The sequence below is a fragment of the Coenobita brevimanus genome, chromosome 5, assembly GCF_032717465.1.
Source record: "Coenobita brevimanus isolate Jiangsu-jjx chromosome 5, ASM3271746v2, whole genome shotgun sequence".
NCBI lineage: Eukaryota > Metazoa > Arthropoda > Malacostraca > Decapoda > Coenobitidae > Coenobita > Coenobita brevimanus.
In genome coordinates, this window is record NC_136958.1 from 44,110,466 (window position 1) to 44,127,320 (window position 16,855).

The following is a 16,855-nucleotide window of genomic DNA, read 5'->3' on the forward strand; positions in this document are numbered from 1 at the left end:
ATTGACCCTAGGAAACTTCTAGCTGTTGGGTGTGACGGGACAAACGTCAACACCGGTTGGAGAAATGGAACAATTAGAGCTCTCGAGGATCATGTAGGACATGCATTACATTGGTTTGTGTGTCTTTTGCACTGCAATGAACTGCCACTGAGACACCTCTTTCAAGAACTAGATGGAGTAACTCATGGGCCAAGATCATTCACAGGACCAATTGGAAAAGAGCTTCCCTACTGTCAGAATAAACCAATTAAAAATTTTCATCAAATAGGATCTTCTGCCATGCCACATCTGGATGATGTCATTGTTAAGGACCTCAGTGATGATCAGAAATACCTGTACGAGATTTGTTTGGCGATCAGAGATGGTCATTGCAGTACAAGTCTGGAAGTCAGGCAGCCAGGAAAACTCTGCCATTCTAGATAGCTAACAATGGCAAATCGAGTATGCAGTCTATATTTATCTACAGCTCATCCATCAGAGAGTCTTGTTAGAATGACAGAGTATAATGTTAAGATATATGCACCAATGTGGTTTATCATCAAGTCAAATCCTAACTTTCACAGTGGTCCACAACACATTTTCAAGATGATTGAACTAACTAAAGAACAGCAAGACAGTGAGCAAAAGATCATATATTCAGTAATTCAGAGAAATGCCTATTTTGCACACAGTGAAAACTTGCTAGCAGCAATGCTTTATGACGAGATGCCACATATCCGAGAACTGGCATGTAGGAGGATCATGAGAGCCAGGAAGGAAGAGCCCCAAATGAAACGCGTTTTTCAATTACCAGAACTAAATTTTGAAGCAAGAGACTGTTTTTCAATGATTGATTGGAGAGAAGTGTATGAGCCTCCTCTAACCAAGGGCATGTCTGAGAGTGCATTGTTTGAAACATTCGTGACAAATGTTGCCTCTCCACCAAAATATCCGTGTCACACTCAAGCCGTGGAGCGTCACGTCTATCTTACGACCCAGGCCTCAAAACATGTGATTGGAAACGAAAGAAGAGATGGGTATGTTAAAGTACAGATCGAATGAAGACAACTAATGCCCTCATACAACACAAAGAAAGACTACAAATCATTAAAAAAAAAAAAAAATGCCTATTGGATGGGAGGATGGGATGGGCATGGTGTGGGTCCAAGCAGCTTACCTCCTCGTGGTGGACCTGGGTAGAGTGGACTTTATATTAATGGTTACGAAAATATAATTAAAGAGACACTGTGTCAAACTCAAAATAGGCCAAAGGCCATAATATCAGTAAAGTTCACTCTAGCTGAAAGCTGCAAATTTAACGTTTTCTTATGACAGAAATTTCGTATTTAATATTAAAAAACAAGCTCTTGGTGACACGTCTTAAAATTGACACAGGAAGTTGATATTTTAACAATAAGTTTGTCTCATTATCCTACAAAAAAGTACACCCTCGCCGATTCAAGTTCTGTGAATTTTTTTTTTTTTCATGTTTTCACTCCACCCTACTGTACACTATGGTGGGCCCGTCCTTCAGTCTTACTATTGCACTATCTTTTCTACCGCTGTGTTTTATGCTCTAACCACCGGCCCACTTTACTCCGTTACTCCTACACTGTCTGTATGCTGTGTGTGTTCACTTTCATTCACTGTCAGGTCGGACGTGTCACAGTCAGGCGCAGGGGCGGTGGTGGGGTCTCAGCCTCCCTACTGACGGGGCTAGGATCCGCTAGGGGCAGCTAGGTCCCAGGGGCTACTGGCCGTGGCTGTCTTGGGACACCTTCGGAGTGGCTACCGGCCGCCTCCTACAGGAGGGTGGAGCGGCTACAGGCCGACTGTCTGGGGGCACCTTCAGAGCAGCTTCCAGCCGTCTCCTGACTGACCTCTGGAGTGGCTTCAGGCTGTCTCCTGTAGGAGAGTGAGCGGCTACTGGCCGTCTCTCCAGGGGCACCTTCAGAGCGGTTTCCGGCCGTCTCCTGACGAAGGCAGGAGCGGCTGCTAGCTGTCTCCTGATTGGCCTCCGGAGCGGCTTCAGGCCGTCTCCTGTAGGAGGGTGAGCGGCTGCAGACCATCTTTCTGAGGGGCACCTTCCGAGCGGCTTCAGGCCGTCTCCTGACGAAGGCGGGAGCGTCTTCAGGCTGTCTCCTCTTTTCCTCCACAGTGGCTTCAGGCCGTCTCCTGTAGGAAGGCGAGCGGCTGAAAGCTGCCTCTCCGAGGGGCACCTTCCGAGCAGCTTCAGGCCGTCTACTGACGAAGGGAGGAGCGGCTTCAGGCTGTCTCCTAGTTTCCTCCAGAGTGGTTTCAGGCCGTCTCCTGTAGGAGGGTGAGCGGCTATCGGCCGTCTCAGGGGTGCTGTTAAGAACTGGAGAAATAGTTCCTCCCTGGTCTTGTCTGTGGGCAGCTCACCCAGCAGGTCGTCTTGTATTCCTGCTATGGTGGCGATGGGCGAGTTCCGTGTCATAGGGGCGCACGGCCCGGGTGGGCTTAAGCCTTTTCTGCCCGGAGCCCATTCGCACCATGTACACTCCTCTGTGGGCTTCTGGTGGCTCGTTGCGGTCTGTTTTGATGTCCTGCTGCATTTTAAGTAGCCTATGATGTGTAACTCTCTTTACTTCTGCACTCACACAGCCACTTCCTTTCACTGCTCTCGGTGAGACAACCCTTATCCTTATTTCCACTTACACTTTCATATAGGACACACTGTAATACTATGCCTGATATACTTTTACCTCTAAAGTGTGTGTATTCCATTTTATACCCCTTTTATGTAGCGGCACAAGATATTCTTTTTTCTAGGCTTTAGAAACTGTCACGACGATAGTACTACAACAGTCCTCTGTCAGCATTGTGTCCTACCTTTCATATTTGGCATTCTTCCCCGAATGTTAGAGAGAATCCTTCTCATGCTGTTTGTTGTGTGCTTCATATTTCCATCACAAAAAATTGTACATGGACCACCTTCCTAAAGAACAGCTGATAGGGAATTGTTGGCAAGCTTTCACATCGTCATAATGCTTCATCTCTGTATTTGCAAGGGAACATTAGTTCACTGCACGGGACAGCCCTGGAGGGTCTGTTGCTTGCCTGTGGCTGGTAGGTTTCCTCGATCAGAGAGACCGGGGCTATCAGGAACAACAAATACATTGGAAAGTAAAATGAAATGATTCCTTGTTTTGTGAGACAGTATGTTATAATTTCATCCATTCCCTCCAATTTCCTAAATTTCACTCTGTGCATTGTTAATCTGCTTCCTCTTTTCCCCACATAATCACACTCAGCGACCTCTGCTGTGTAGGCTACAGTTGCAGACATGGCTATCGGTACAGTTCAGTACGATAAACGAGACAGTGAACAGTGGCTTTCGAAACCGAGTGATGCGATCTGTGGAGCCCAGCAAACTTTTCAAAATACTGTGGAAGAGTTCCATATTCGTTCAACTTAAGCCCTGTCCACACGAGCGGGCAGTGCCCGACGGGCAAACACTGATACCAAATCACATTCCAATTCACACATTTAGAAGGTGGCTGGCAGGCACGAGCGTAGATGACGTCATAAGTACGGAAACCACTGTCAAACTCTCTATAACACCCTTGCCCGTTGTTGAGGCAATGCTTGCCGTGTGGACAACAAAACAAGTGTGCCCGGTAGTGACCAATGGCCGCCAGAAACTGCTTGATCTGGTAACAGTGCTAAAGAAGCGAGGGATATACGCTCAGCAGGCAGTGCCCGTTGGGCATTGCCGCTCGTGTGGACAGGGCCTTAGAAGTGTCCGCACATCAGCGCTCTAACTGTCATTCACCCCTGCCTCCTGGTCATCTTTAACATTTGCTTAAATTCATTTCAAAATACCCCGTTGCTTTTTCCTTCAGCATTAGAATATGTTACCATTTCTCCATTCGCTCATCGTGCTGCCTCTTTCATTTGTTCTTTCGATCACTTCACACTGTTTACTTTATTCCAGAACATTTTTTTTTTTCACAAAAGTTCCCTTTTATATGAGAGACACATTACACACGTATGTACAAATGTTTTTTTATGCTCCTGACCGAGAATCGAACTCGAGACTTCTATATAAAAGTCAGGCACTGTTACCACTACACCATGGCATGATAAAAACTGAGCTACCTGATTTTTTTGATGAACCAGGTAAATCCATTATGGGAAGATATATATCAGTCACAACACATCAGGATTTTTGCTCAGCCCTACACAACTCGGCAAGTGACAGTGCACTTTTAATCAATCCCAACCAGAACATGAGCATCTTTATACGTTGGAGAGAGAGACATTGCAAGCGTGTGTACAAATGTTTTTTACGCTTCTGACCGGGAATCGAACCCAAGACTTCTGGATAAAAGTCAGGTACTGTTACCACTACACCATGGCGTGATAAAAGCTGCTTTGCCTGGAAAAATAAAAAGAATATATATATATATATATATATATATATATATATATATATATATATATATATATATAGGGTAGTCCTTAATTTTCAACTTGAAAATTTTGCTTCAGCTACTGCGGGACTTTGTTCCTATTGATTAAAAAATGGTGTATGCAAAGCTTCATTCTTATTTGATATTTTTTAACTGGTGCCGCATCATGTTCAAAGTTACGTTATTATGGCGTGATGTTAATATGCCATTGGGTTACCTAGGTCCCCCTCTTTGCAGAATATTAGCCCCTCACTGGGGACGGTATTATGGGAACCCAACTCCCATCCATTGTTGCTTAGTTTTATGGTTTGTAATTGCTTCCAGCTGTAGCCTTCTTCGCATCTGGACACATTTGCTTGTGTTCCTCAACAGCCTGGAGAAGAAACTGCCATTGATCTTTGTTCTTGGTCAGTACTGGATTAAACTCTTGAATCAGTGTTACCCCTCTTTCAGCAAAGCCATTTGTTACCTGTAGCCCCTGGACAATGCACTCAGCTTCCTTGTAATCCTCACGACTTTCCCATGTGGATGGATTGAATTCTAGGAATGGATGAGGAAGGCCAAGCAGTGTGAAGGTCTTGTTGGTGTTACTTGTCGCAGAACTTGAAATTGTTTACTGATTCATTGCGGTCACCTCAAATTCAGCTGTTGCTCCCTTTAGTTGATCTTTGCTTCCGTCTTCTTTAAGAGCCATCACCATTTTTCGCTTCTCTTTAGGATCAACAGTTGGATAAAAAAAAAAAAAAAAAAAAAAAAGGCAAATCCAGCTAATTGCTCTGATATGTACCCCAAGTGACGACCAAATGTTTTCAAGCAGACATGTTAGATGTCCTTATCAGGATAAAGCTTCAGATCGTTTGCTTGAGCTAGAGCATTTTTCGTGGCCATGAACCATGATTTCATGTATTGCTTCATGATGAACACAACAGACCTCTTCAATCATCGGCCTTCCTTCAGTATGATGCAATGTCTGATGATGGATAAGATAGACTTTGTTGTATATAACTTTAGCCATCCATCTAGCATGGTGGCAAGCACCAGGGTGCTGAAACTGTGTTCCACGGGGCGGTACACCACCCAAGACAATAGTGGACAGTTCTAGCAGTTCTCGCTAATCATCTCGAGGTTGGCTTTCATGCAACTGTTTCATACAAAATGCTGTGAGCTCATCACATTGCTCACTATCAGTCATCGGCATTTCCTCATTGTCATTGAAGGTCTTAAAGCGTGTTGTGTCAACAGTATTCCACTTGGCTTTGAACTGCTTGAATATGTGAATGTCGGGACCAGAGGACGGTCCAAGGCAAGTGGTGAAGGCCTTTTGAACTCTCTCTCTCTCTCTCTCTCTCTCTCTCTCTCTCTCTCTCTCTCTCTCTCCTTTCATGACCTTTCTTTTTCAGTTTCACTACTTTCTGACCCCTGGCTTTCCCCCTTGTACTGAAATATGAAAGAATAACTCCTTCAGTCAAAAGACGTATTTCCAGTTGCACTGTTGTTCTCTCCCGGCGTTTTATTCCGCTTACGAGATTCTTTTTCGACTTGGAGGGAATGTGTCTAACCTTCATTGACTTCTTCACTGTAAGAGGTCTATCCATGAGGGGAAAATGACGTCTAGTGATGTCTGAGTACAGTGGAACCTAGGTCATCACAGTGGAAGGGCCATTGTTGTTGTTGCCATGGTTGCAACCCCAGGCTTATCTGGACTGGAACTCAGTTGTGCGCAAGAAATCGGCCACTTCAGTCAGCAGTTCCCAGGGGTTTTTGAAGGATTGTCTGTTGCGACAGTGTGGTGTATGAAGTGAACAATTGTACTGTGGTGTGGCGGGCTGTTCCGGCTGTACTTCATTGTGGCTTAGTAGATTGAGCTGTGGGTCAAAATGATCGAATGAGACAAGCGCTCAATACAGTATAATGCCACAATAGGTTCTCTTCATAAGCTGGCACGTCATGTCCGCCATGGGATCGTCGATAGTGGAGTTGTTAATGCCACTGGGGTTGGCTGAATTGATTTTTGCCAGCCGTGATAGCGAAGCTGGTATTGTTTTCAGTTTGTCTGTATATATGTCTGCTTGTGAGTCTGTTAGCACGATAACTTCGCAACCGCTCAAGATATCATCACACAATTTTACAGGTGAGTGGTAGGGAAAAATATAAATCACGATTTCGAAATTGGTGAAAGTAGGTCTATGTCTGTGTGTCTTTTACCATGATAACCTCGCAACCGCTCAAAATATCATCACAAAATTTTAAATGGTGTGTAGTAGGGATGAAAATCTCCGAGTACTGTTTTCAGTTCGTCTGTCTGTCTGTGTGTCTGTTAGCTCAAGATATCATCACAAAATTTTACAGATATGTGGTAGGGATGAATATCTCCCACGAGTTCGGAATTGGTGAAAGTAGGTCAAGGTCTATGTGTCTGATACCGCGATAACTTCACGACTCAGTATATCATCACAGAATTTTACAGTTGTGCAGTAGGGGTGAAGATCTCCTACGAGTTCGAAATTGGTGAAAGTAGGTCAAGGTCAAGATCATATTCCGAGCCGCGTTAGATATGTATCGGCTCGCGGCTAGTGTGATTTCCCTCTTGGGGGACTCGTATATAATTTTCATTTTTTAATCCGGGCCTTTTTTTGTTCGTAAGCTTGCGTGTCGTAATATGTTTCGTTCTTAAGCTGACATGGCATCTTATGTTTTTCTCGTAAGTTGGTGTCATGTTCTGTTCGTAAACTGGCATGTCATCATAATTGCGGTCGTAATCAGGCGTGTCATTATATTGTCTGTTCAAAAGTTGATGTGTTATCATATGTGTTGCCCGTAAGGTGGCGTGTCATATGTTTTGTTCGTAAGTTGGCGTGTCATATGTTTTGTTCGTAAGTTGGCGTGTCATATTTTGTTCTTAAGTTGGCGTGTTATATTTTGTTGGTAAGTTGGTGTGCCATAACTTTTCCGTCATGGGATTATAAACACCGGCCTTGGAGCTGTAATGTCACTGGTGTTGGGTGTAGCTGCCATCGAGGACACAGGTGACGCAGGTGCATAGACATTGGCATCCTGTTTACCTGGTCTACACACCCACCTATCCTACTCCCACCGGCTCCCTTTCACGAGTTTTGAATATCCTCGTCACAGTCCGCGAGTGTGTTTGTTTTGGGCCTGATTAGAGTTGGCCAAATGAACACATGTCGAGGCTGGGGAAGCTGAGTAAATCCCTGAACACATGTTAACGACTGCGGGCTGTCCTCCCCACCCCACACCTTTCTTGTCGCGTAGAAGTGTGCAGTAGGAAGATATATTTGCCTGAGAGAGTGGGAAGGAGGCAGTGTGGTTGGTCATCTCTACCCCCACCTCAGCTCCTCTCCAAGCACACTGCACCATCATCCTTCCACTCTTCTGAAGGTTTCCGATTACTGTAGTCACTTCTTGGTTTAGTTTAAGGTGATCTTTCTTAGTAAAAGTAATATCTGTGATCATTTCTAACCCGTTCCACCCCCAACCCTTCTCCAAGCACACTGTGCCGCCATCCTGGTACTCCTCTGCAAGTTTTTTATTAGTGGGTTCTATTTATAATACAACCAGACGTTATTATTAAGCTTAGCGGGGACATCTCATAGCTAGGGAAATAATGGAGATTGTTCGTAATCCCTTCCCAACAACACCATTGTCATTTCACTCTCCTACAGATTTTTCTTCCTCTTTCTTCTTGTATTCTATTCTCTCTGCCACCAGACGTATTGAATCAGCTTAGAGGAAACGCCTTATAGTGGAGAGTTAATGGAGAGTGTTTCTTACAGCTCTGCGAGAGACACAGTGTTTATTGAATTTCATCGTTGTCATATTAAGACGCCCTTGCTAATGCCATCGCATCAGTCGTGAATTAAACTGACTTAGCATGTATTCACTGTGCAAGGTGGGTGTTAGTGTCGAAGTGGTGACGTGTGTGTGTCGCGTGCAGGAGGACTGCTGAGCCTCGCGGAGCTGACTGTTTAAGTGAATGCCCAGAGTCGGACAAATACTGTATTGTAGATAAAAGTCATTTGAAGGTAGCAAGATTAAAACGATAAAGACGTTCTTGCAGTAAAATGCGAAAACTGATCTGGTTTATATGTGTGGTGCAGATTGGAAAACTCTCTGTACAGTAGGAGATGGAAAGTGTAGCAGTGTGTGTGTGTGTGTGTGTGTGTGTGTGTGTGTGATAACTGTGAGGTTTGGTAGTGTGTGGCGTAGCTGTGAGGTTGGGTAATGTGTGGTGTCGCTGTGAGGTATGGAAGTGTTTGGTTTGGCAGAATTGTGGTAGCGTGTGATATGGCTGTGAGGTGTGGTAGTGTGTGGTGTGGTTGTGAGGTGTGGTAGTGTGTGGTGTGGTTGTGAGGTGTGGTAGTGTGTGGTGTGGCTGTGAGGTTGGGTAGTGTGTGGTTGTTGCTTTGAGATATGGTAGTGTGTGGTGTGACTGTGAGGTGTGGCAGTGTGTGATGTGGGAATGTGTGATTTGGGTGATTTGTGGTAGTGTGCGGTGTGGCTGAGGTGTGCTGTTGTGGGGTAGTGTATGATGTAGCTAAGGTGTGGTAGTATGTGGCTGAGGTGTGGTAGTGTGTGGTGTGGGTGCGGTGTGGTAGTGGGTGCTGTGAGAGTGCATGGTGTGGCTGAGGTGTGGTAGTATGTTATGTGGTGTGGCTGAAGTGTGATAGTGTATGGTGTGATAATGTGTGGAGTGTGTGTGATGTGGTATTGCGAGGTATGGAAGCGTGAGGGGCGGTTGTGTGTAGTGGTGTGACTGTGAAGTGTGGGAGTGGGTGGTGTCATATAATGTGTGGTTTATAAGCCCGAGGTGTGACACTAGGTATAATGTTTGTAAGATATGCATGTAACAGTGGAGTTTGGGGGATGTGGTATGCCAGTGTGAAGTGTGACAGTATGATCTAGTTGTTGTGACTTAGAGAGAGAGAGAGAGAGAGAGAGAGAGAGAGAGAGAGAGAGAGAGAGAGAGAGAGAGGTGCTTGTGTTAGTTCAGGTTATGTTGGAATAAGGTGAGGCTTTTAAGAGTTGGGTCTGACAGTGAGAGGTAAATAGTGTCGTGTATTGTTTAGCAGTGTAAGACGTGGGTGAAGTTTGACAGTGTGTCGTGTTGTCTTGTATGTTACGGTAGTGTTAGGCGTGTGCAAGGTGTGACGGTGTGAGATATGTGTGAATGTGGTATTGTAGTGTATAGTGTGGCAGTGTAAGGTTTGTATGTGTGTGTGGGGGGAGGGGGTCAAATATGGTAGTTTGGTGTGTGTGTGGGGGGGGAGGGGTCAAATATGATAGTTTGGTGTGTGTGTGTGTGTGTGTGTGTGTGGATACTGCTTACAAACGAATAGCAGTAGCATTAATAATTCTGTTGAAATATTTCCCGAGACTGGAGGGCAACATGAGCGGGAGGCAGGTGGGAGAGGAGGATAAAGGAGACTGAGGGAGGGGAAGGAAAGAGAGTGGGTGAGGAGTAACAGAAATGGGAGAAAAGGCGTTCCCCCAAGCTAGACCCTGTATTGGATCATATAGCCCCGCTAGGTTAGAGGAGCGCGCTACCACTCCCGGCACAGCAGTCCCAGGCGAGGCTCGAACTCGCAATCCCCCGATTACGAGTTTGATGCTCTACCACTGAGCCACCGTGCCCCCGAGGAGTAACAGAGCCTATCTGTGACTTTGATTGATGTACAGTCAGACAAGAATCGTGTCGCAGTTTTGTCCGAAGATTAAGTGCAACACTTGGAACATTATGACAGGTCTACCACCGTTACACATTCGTGGTTGGCTTGCCTGACTTCCTCAAGCTTCATATATACTGCTGATGGGATGACGTCATAAATGAGCCCAGAAAATTCCTAAGCCTTAACATCGGCGCGCGAGATTTACTGAGTCCGAATTTCGTTTGAGAGAGGAAATGCTGACGGTTCGGCAATGATCACCTGGACATTTCATCTTACGCTTTAACACAAATCGTCAAGCACACCTTAACACAAAACGTCAAGCAGGCCTAGTATACCTTGATATGAAGAGGGAAAGCAAACATGCAACCATGTATTAGGGAGATGAGAGTTGGCATGATCTCCCTTTATTTACGGGAAGCGAATTCTGAACAGACAGCTCAAGCATTTGGTATAAGCATAACCACAGAAAGGTGGATTAGGTGAATTCAGGAGGAAGGCACAAAGGACCGTCATCGTTCAAGTCGTCTTCGTGCTACCGTGCCACACCATTATAGAACCAGAAAATAATCGCAACGGTGGAAACAGCACTTGCAAGCAGTGCTTACGCCTTAAAAAAAAACGAACTGCGCCAAGAATAAAGCACCGAACAGTTGTGCGTAGACTTCGGCTGTCCAGGTTATGTGTTCAAACTAGTCTGTGGGATTCAGTTTGCCAGACATTCTTAAAAAAAAAAAAAATCGATTATCATAATACCGTAAATCTGTTCTCATCTGTTGAATGCTATGGTCATTTTTTTTTTTTTTTTACAACAAATAATGTCAGTCCCAGGTCATAATTATCAACTTGATTAGCCGATATACAGTTTATAAAGATGGAGAACTGACTTCGGAAAACGTATTGAGCTATTTGAATTGTAACGTTGCGTACGTGGTAATAAAAAACAAAAGATGAGAAACGCATCACATATACAAAGTAAAAACAGCAGTCGGAAAGACTTCATATGTAGATAAATCTTGGTCAGGTTAAGGTGGACGAACTATAGTCGTTACCCAGCAGCCAGTGTCATTCATCTCTCACCTGACATACGTTTTTCCCATCGGAATCAGAAAATAAATGACGAGGGCATTTGATGGATGCGCCTTCAGTTTTTAGTCGCTTTGAACTTATTTTTCTATGACGACACGTAACCTTTCTCAACCTCTTCAATCCGGTTATGTACTTTTTTTTACTCCTGCTTTCTTCGGATGATGATTTTCAAATTGAGGGAGATTTTTTGCTATGTGAATTAGATATACCGTTCATTAACCCTTTCTCAACTAGAAGCCTTTCCTAAAACTGAATAAAACGCCTGATACCAGAAATATATTTATATATATATATATATATATATATATATATATATATATATATATATATATATATATATATATATATATATTTATATATAAAGTGAGAGGGTGAGAGTTCATGATATTCTCCCAAGATCCGTTGCAACACTGTATTTAGAATTATCCCTGATAATAGGTAAGGCTGATTACTATACTCTTTTTACTTAAACTTGACCTGAAATTTATATTTTTCCATCTTGAATGCTAAGTAAAAGTGTATTAACAGTAGAATATGTTGGTCACGATGAAGTGCTGTGGGAAGCATGTAGAACCGTAGCACTGTCATTTTTATGTTACTGACGTACTTTAAATAATCTACAAAGCGACGAGAATCTGAGCTAACTTGAGATAAACCAATTGTATATATGCGTATTTCCTGAATTGCAAGAACCGACTAGCAGGGTTGAGGATGAGACTATATGAGTCCCCCTTAAGGCCTAAGAGAACGCTGCTCTTTATTACTGTGACCCCACCAACCAGCATTTGTGTTGCGAACAGATTAGAGTGACGGAACAGTATCCCAGACACAGAAGGAAATGATGAGTAGGAGTAAAAAGCATGTGAAGGAGAGAGAATTTCTGTATAAACCCTTCAAGATGAAATGGATCGGATTAGCCTTCCGTATTCCGTATTATTCGCATCCCAAAATGGATTAAGTCATCCCATATAATTTTGCTTATTCCATTTTATGTAAGAACTGTTCATTTACTCAAACTTTCATAAATGGAATTGGTTAGCTGAGGGCAAATAGTTTAGTGGTCAGAGGAATGACTGTTGCCGTGTTAACTCTGGCCTGGATTTAATTTGAATGAATTACCCAAGTGCATCCCTGGTAGCGGTAATGTTTTCATATATTTTTTATTGATCATTTGTACTTTTTCTTTCATCTGTGTCGTTTATAGCTTTACCACTGTATTATTTCGTTGTATGATTATATTGTACTGTTATTTCAGGGGTAGAGGTGAGAAGCCGTCTGTATGGCCGGGGTAGCCAGTATGCTCCGGACCGTCCCCGCCCTCCTGGCTGCCCTGATGCTCGTACCCCTCCACCAGGTACGACTGCACGTTCATCTAATACTCATTCATGATTCACGTACCAGCACCACCAGCACCCACCTCTGATTCTGTCACAAAACCACCACTACTCACATCTGATTCTCTTCCCAGCACCACCACACACCTCTGATTCACGTCTCAACACCACACACTTCTGATTCATGCGTACCACCATCACCACCATCCTTTGATTCACGTCTTAGCACCATCACCCACCTCTGACTCATGTTTCACCATGACCACCACCTTATTCACGTCGCAACACCACTATCTTCCTCTGATTCACGTTTCTGCACCACCACCCACCTACCAGAGTTGGCACCAAAGTGGGTAACCCGGTTTTACCCACCTGGTTTTTTTTAGTAAAACCCACTTGAAAAGAAACACTATGTTACCCACTTTACTGGGTTTTCTCGACCACAGCCAGTCGTGTGAGGCATATTTCTGATCTCTGAAATAAGAAATTTTGCACTCAGTTTCTTCATTCTTACTAATATCTTGGTCTCACTTTTCTACAAAATGAGTGTAAACATGACACCTGTTCTTACGATTGGGTTAAAAAATCCTTATAGTATGTAGCTTGAATTCAAGGTAAATTTCCTTGGTTTTCATCTGGTGAATACAAACTTTACAGCCAGCACTATCTGTCTCTAATTTTGAAAGTTTTAAAATTAAGAGTAAAATTGTTTTTGACATATGGTTTTTGGTTTTATTAAGGAGTGGGGTAAATTAGTTATACAGCAGTAATCATTACAGGAGTTAACTTATACTATATCTTCTCATATCATTACCATCTATCTATCTATCTATCTATTGCCAGACGCCTCAATCCCGTTTGGGGTGGCCACAAACAAATCGCCTCCAAGTCGCCCTGTCCCCCGCCATTTCACTCCCCTGCTTCCAACTTACACCCCCCTCTCTCATCATTACCAGATATCAATAATTCTTTAGAAATATATTAGAATCATTGCTTTCTGTTTAAAACAGATGTATTTTATAGGCTTAGATATTTGGTTACCAAAAGTTATTATTATTACTGTTAAGATAATGTGTGAAATCATTTATGCAACAGAATTTTGAATAATAATTATTTAGAAGATTGAGAAATGCAAGTACAGTATATAATTACCAAAGAAAGTGTGATGTGATTGGTGTAGATGAAAGAATTTGGCACCACTGCGAGATGAGAGCTGGCAACACGGGGGAAAAGCAAAGTGAGACGAGGGTGCTGGCGAGGGGGCAGTTTTGAAGTGGTGGCTTGCTTGGTGAGACGTTTATTGCCAACCCTGCCACCTACCCACCACATATTTGTTTCTTAGTCGATATCTCATCACCATCTACCACCTTTTATGTTTCACTGTTGACATCTAACCATCCATCATCCTCCCAGTATTGTAAGTCGACAACTTAGCATCATTCACCTCATCTTTTTGTTTCACCATCGACATCTCATGACCACCCATTTCTTTTGTTTCACTATTGACATCTCATCACCACCCGCCCTGCATTAACTTCTCATTGTTATCTGCCTCATTTGTTTCACTACCATCATGTCATCATCACCCATCTTATGTTTATGCTTCATTGTTAACGTTTCATCACAACCCACCTCTTATTTGTTTCACTGCACCGTCTATGGAAGTAAATAAGATACAGCGTCTTATTGTGTGACAGGTGAGCGGTGGCAGTGCGGTGGAATGGGTCGGGTGGCGTCCCCAGATGCCAGTGCATTTCCAAGGTAACTCAACTTTGTCATTGCCTCTCTAATCCCTCCACACCATCTCTTATGCTAACGCTAATGCTTATGAACCCAGACAAACCCCTCTCTTATGCCAACCTAGTCAATTCTCATATGTCAACTCTGATTTTCATTCGTATGCTAAATATGATTCATGATCCTTATGCTAACATGAACCCAGTCAAATCCCTCTCTTATGCCAGCTGATTCTGATTCGTATACTAAGATTGCTTATGATTCTTGTGCTAACTTGTACCCAGTCACACCCTTCTCATACATTGATTCTGATGTTAACGAACTCACGGACACCCACACCGTCGTATAGTTACGCTGATTCTGATTCGTATGTTAGATTAAGCCTAGCCACGTCTCCTTTAATGTTAACTTTGATTCTTCTTCTGCTAACGAACCCAACCACACCCCCTCTTACTGTAACACAGATTCTGATTCTTATTGTAACTTGAAAACAACCACACCTACTTTAACCCTGATTCTCGCTGATTCTTATGCACACTCGGTATTATGTTAGCTTGTTTTATAACTCGGTTCATCCTTCTGTTTCTCTTTTCTTCCTCTTAAGTAAATTCAGACCCAGACTTACATTCTTAAGCTACCACAACTTGAACGCAGCCACACACTCTCTTGTAAATGCAGCTGCACACCCTCTTGTGCTAGTGTGAATGCACCCACACACCCTCCTTCGCTAGAGTGAACGCAGCCATACATCCTCTTATGCTGTCAGAAAACCATACAGCCACCCTCATGCTAAATAGAATGGAACCATATACTCTGATGCTAACTCTGTTGCAGTCACAAACCCTCTTATGCTATGTCAAAACACATACTTTCCTCCTGGTATGATTGGCATATTGTTTAACACACTTCTCGAATTTTCAGGTGGCTGGGATGATGCACGAAACCAACCAGAGAGGTTCAACTGCAATAGCACAGTGGACAACCCAGAATTAAAGGAAATTTTCAAGGCCTATGGTGTAGCTTTACGTAGAATGGAACATCTGTCGAGTCTGGTTGCTCAGACATGTTCTAATCAGAGGCTGTTAGACCATTGGCAGCTGATTTACGAAGCAAGTCACGATATAAGTCAAGCGTTACAGGAACTCAAACTCAAATTGCCGAATGTAGTTAAAGGGATCACTGCAACCAGAAATTCTTGCCCTAAAGTAAATACACGGCTAGTGAGACTCGATGTTACTTACGATACTGATCCAGAGGGACCGCTCTCGAGTGGTTTATATTTAGATATTGAAACTGAAACTCGGGGAGGTCAAGGATGCATGGAAACAAACACTTTTAAGCGTATGATCCCAGCAGTTAGATCTGGCACAACAGAGGACCCATGCTTTACGCCCACTAGCACAGAGGCAACAAAAGTAACCCAAGAACCAACAACACCAATATCAAACACTAGCACTGAATTGCCACAAAGCACAACAACAAAGACATCAGTTTCTGTAAGTACAGTTGGATCAACAGAACCAGTAACTACAAGTGAGACAGAAAGCACAACCGAATGGCAAGAATCCACGACGACAACTCGAACAGAAACAGCGTCTACACAACCATCTGTCCCAACGACTAAAGGCATAACAGGAACAGGATCTACTCAACTATCTGGCTCCACATCTGAAGGTACAACAGGAACAGGATCGACTCAGTCGTCTGGTCCCACACCTGAAGGTGTAACAGAAACAGAATCTACTCAGACGTCTGGTTCTACACCTGAAGTTACAACAGAAACAGGATCTACTCAACCATCAGCTGTAACATCTGAAGGCACAGCAGGAACAGGATCTACACAATCATCTGGTCCCACAGCAGAAAGCACAACAGGAACAGGGTCTACTCCTACCACTGAAGGCACGGTAGGAACTGCATCTACCCTATCATCTGAACCTACGAGCCATTCTGAGCTTACTCATCCATCTACTTCAACAACTGAAGGTCCAGCAGGAACAGGATCTACTCAGCCATCTGGCTTCACATCTGAAGGCACACCAGGAACAGAATCTACACAATCATCTGGCCCCACATCTGAAGGTACAACAGGAACAGGATCGACTCAGTCATCTGGTTCAACATCTGAAGTCACTGTAGGACCAGAATCTACTCAGTCGTCTGGCCTCACATCAGAAGGCACAAAAGAAACAGGATCTACTGACCTATCTTCCCCCAAACCTGAAACCACAACAGAAACAGGCTCTTCTCAGACATCTGGCCCAACACCAGAAAGCACAACAGGAACACCATCTTCTCTATCATCTGGCCCTACAAGCCATTCTGAGCCAACTCACACATCCGTCTCGTCAACTGAAGGGCCAACAGGAACAGGATCTACTCAACCATCTGGCCCCACATCTGAAGGTACAACAGGAACGGGATCTGCTCAGCCATCTGGCACCTCATCTGAAGGCACACCAGGAGCAGGATCTACTCAACCATCTGGCTCCACATCTGAAGGTACAACAGAAACAGGACCTACTCAACCATCTGGTCCCTCATCTGAAGGCACACCAGGAACAGGATCTACTCAACCATCTGGCCCCACATCTGA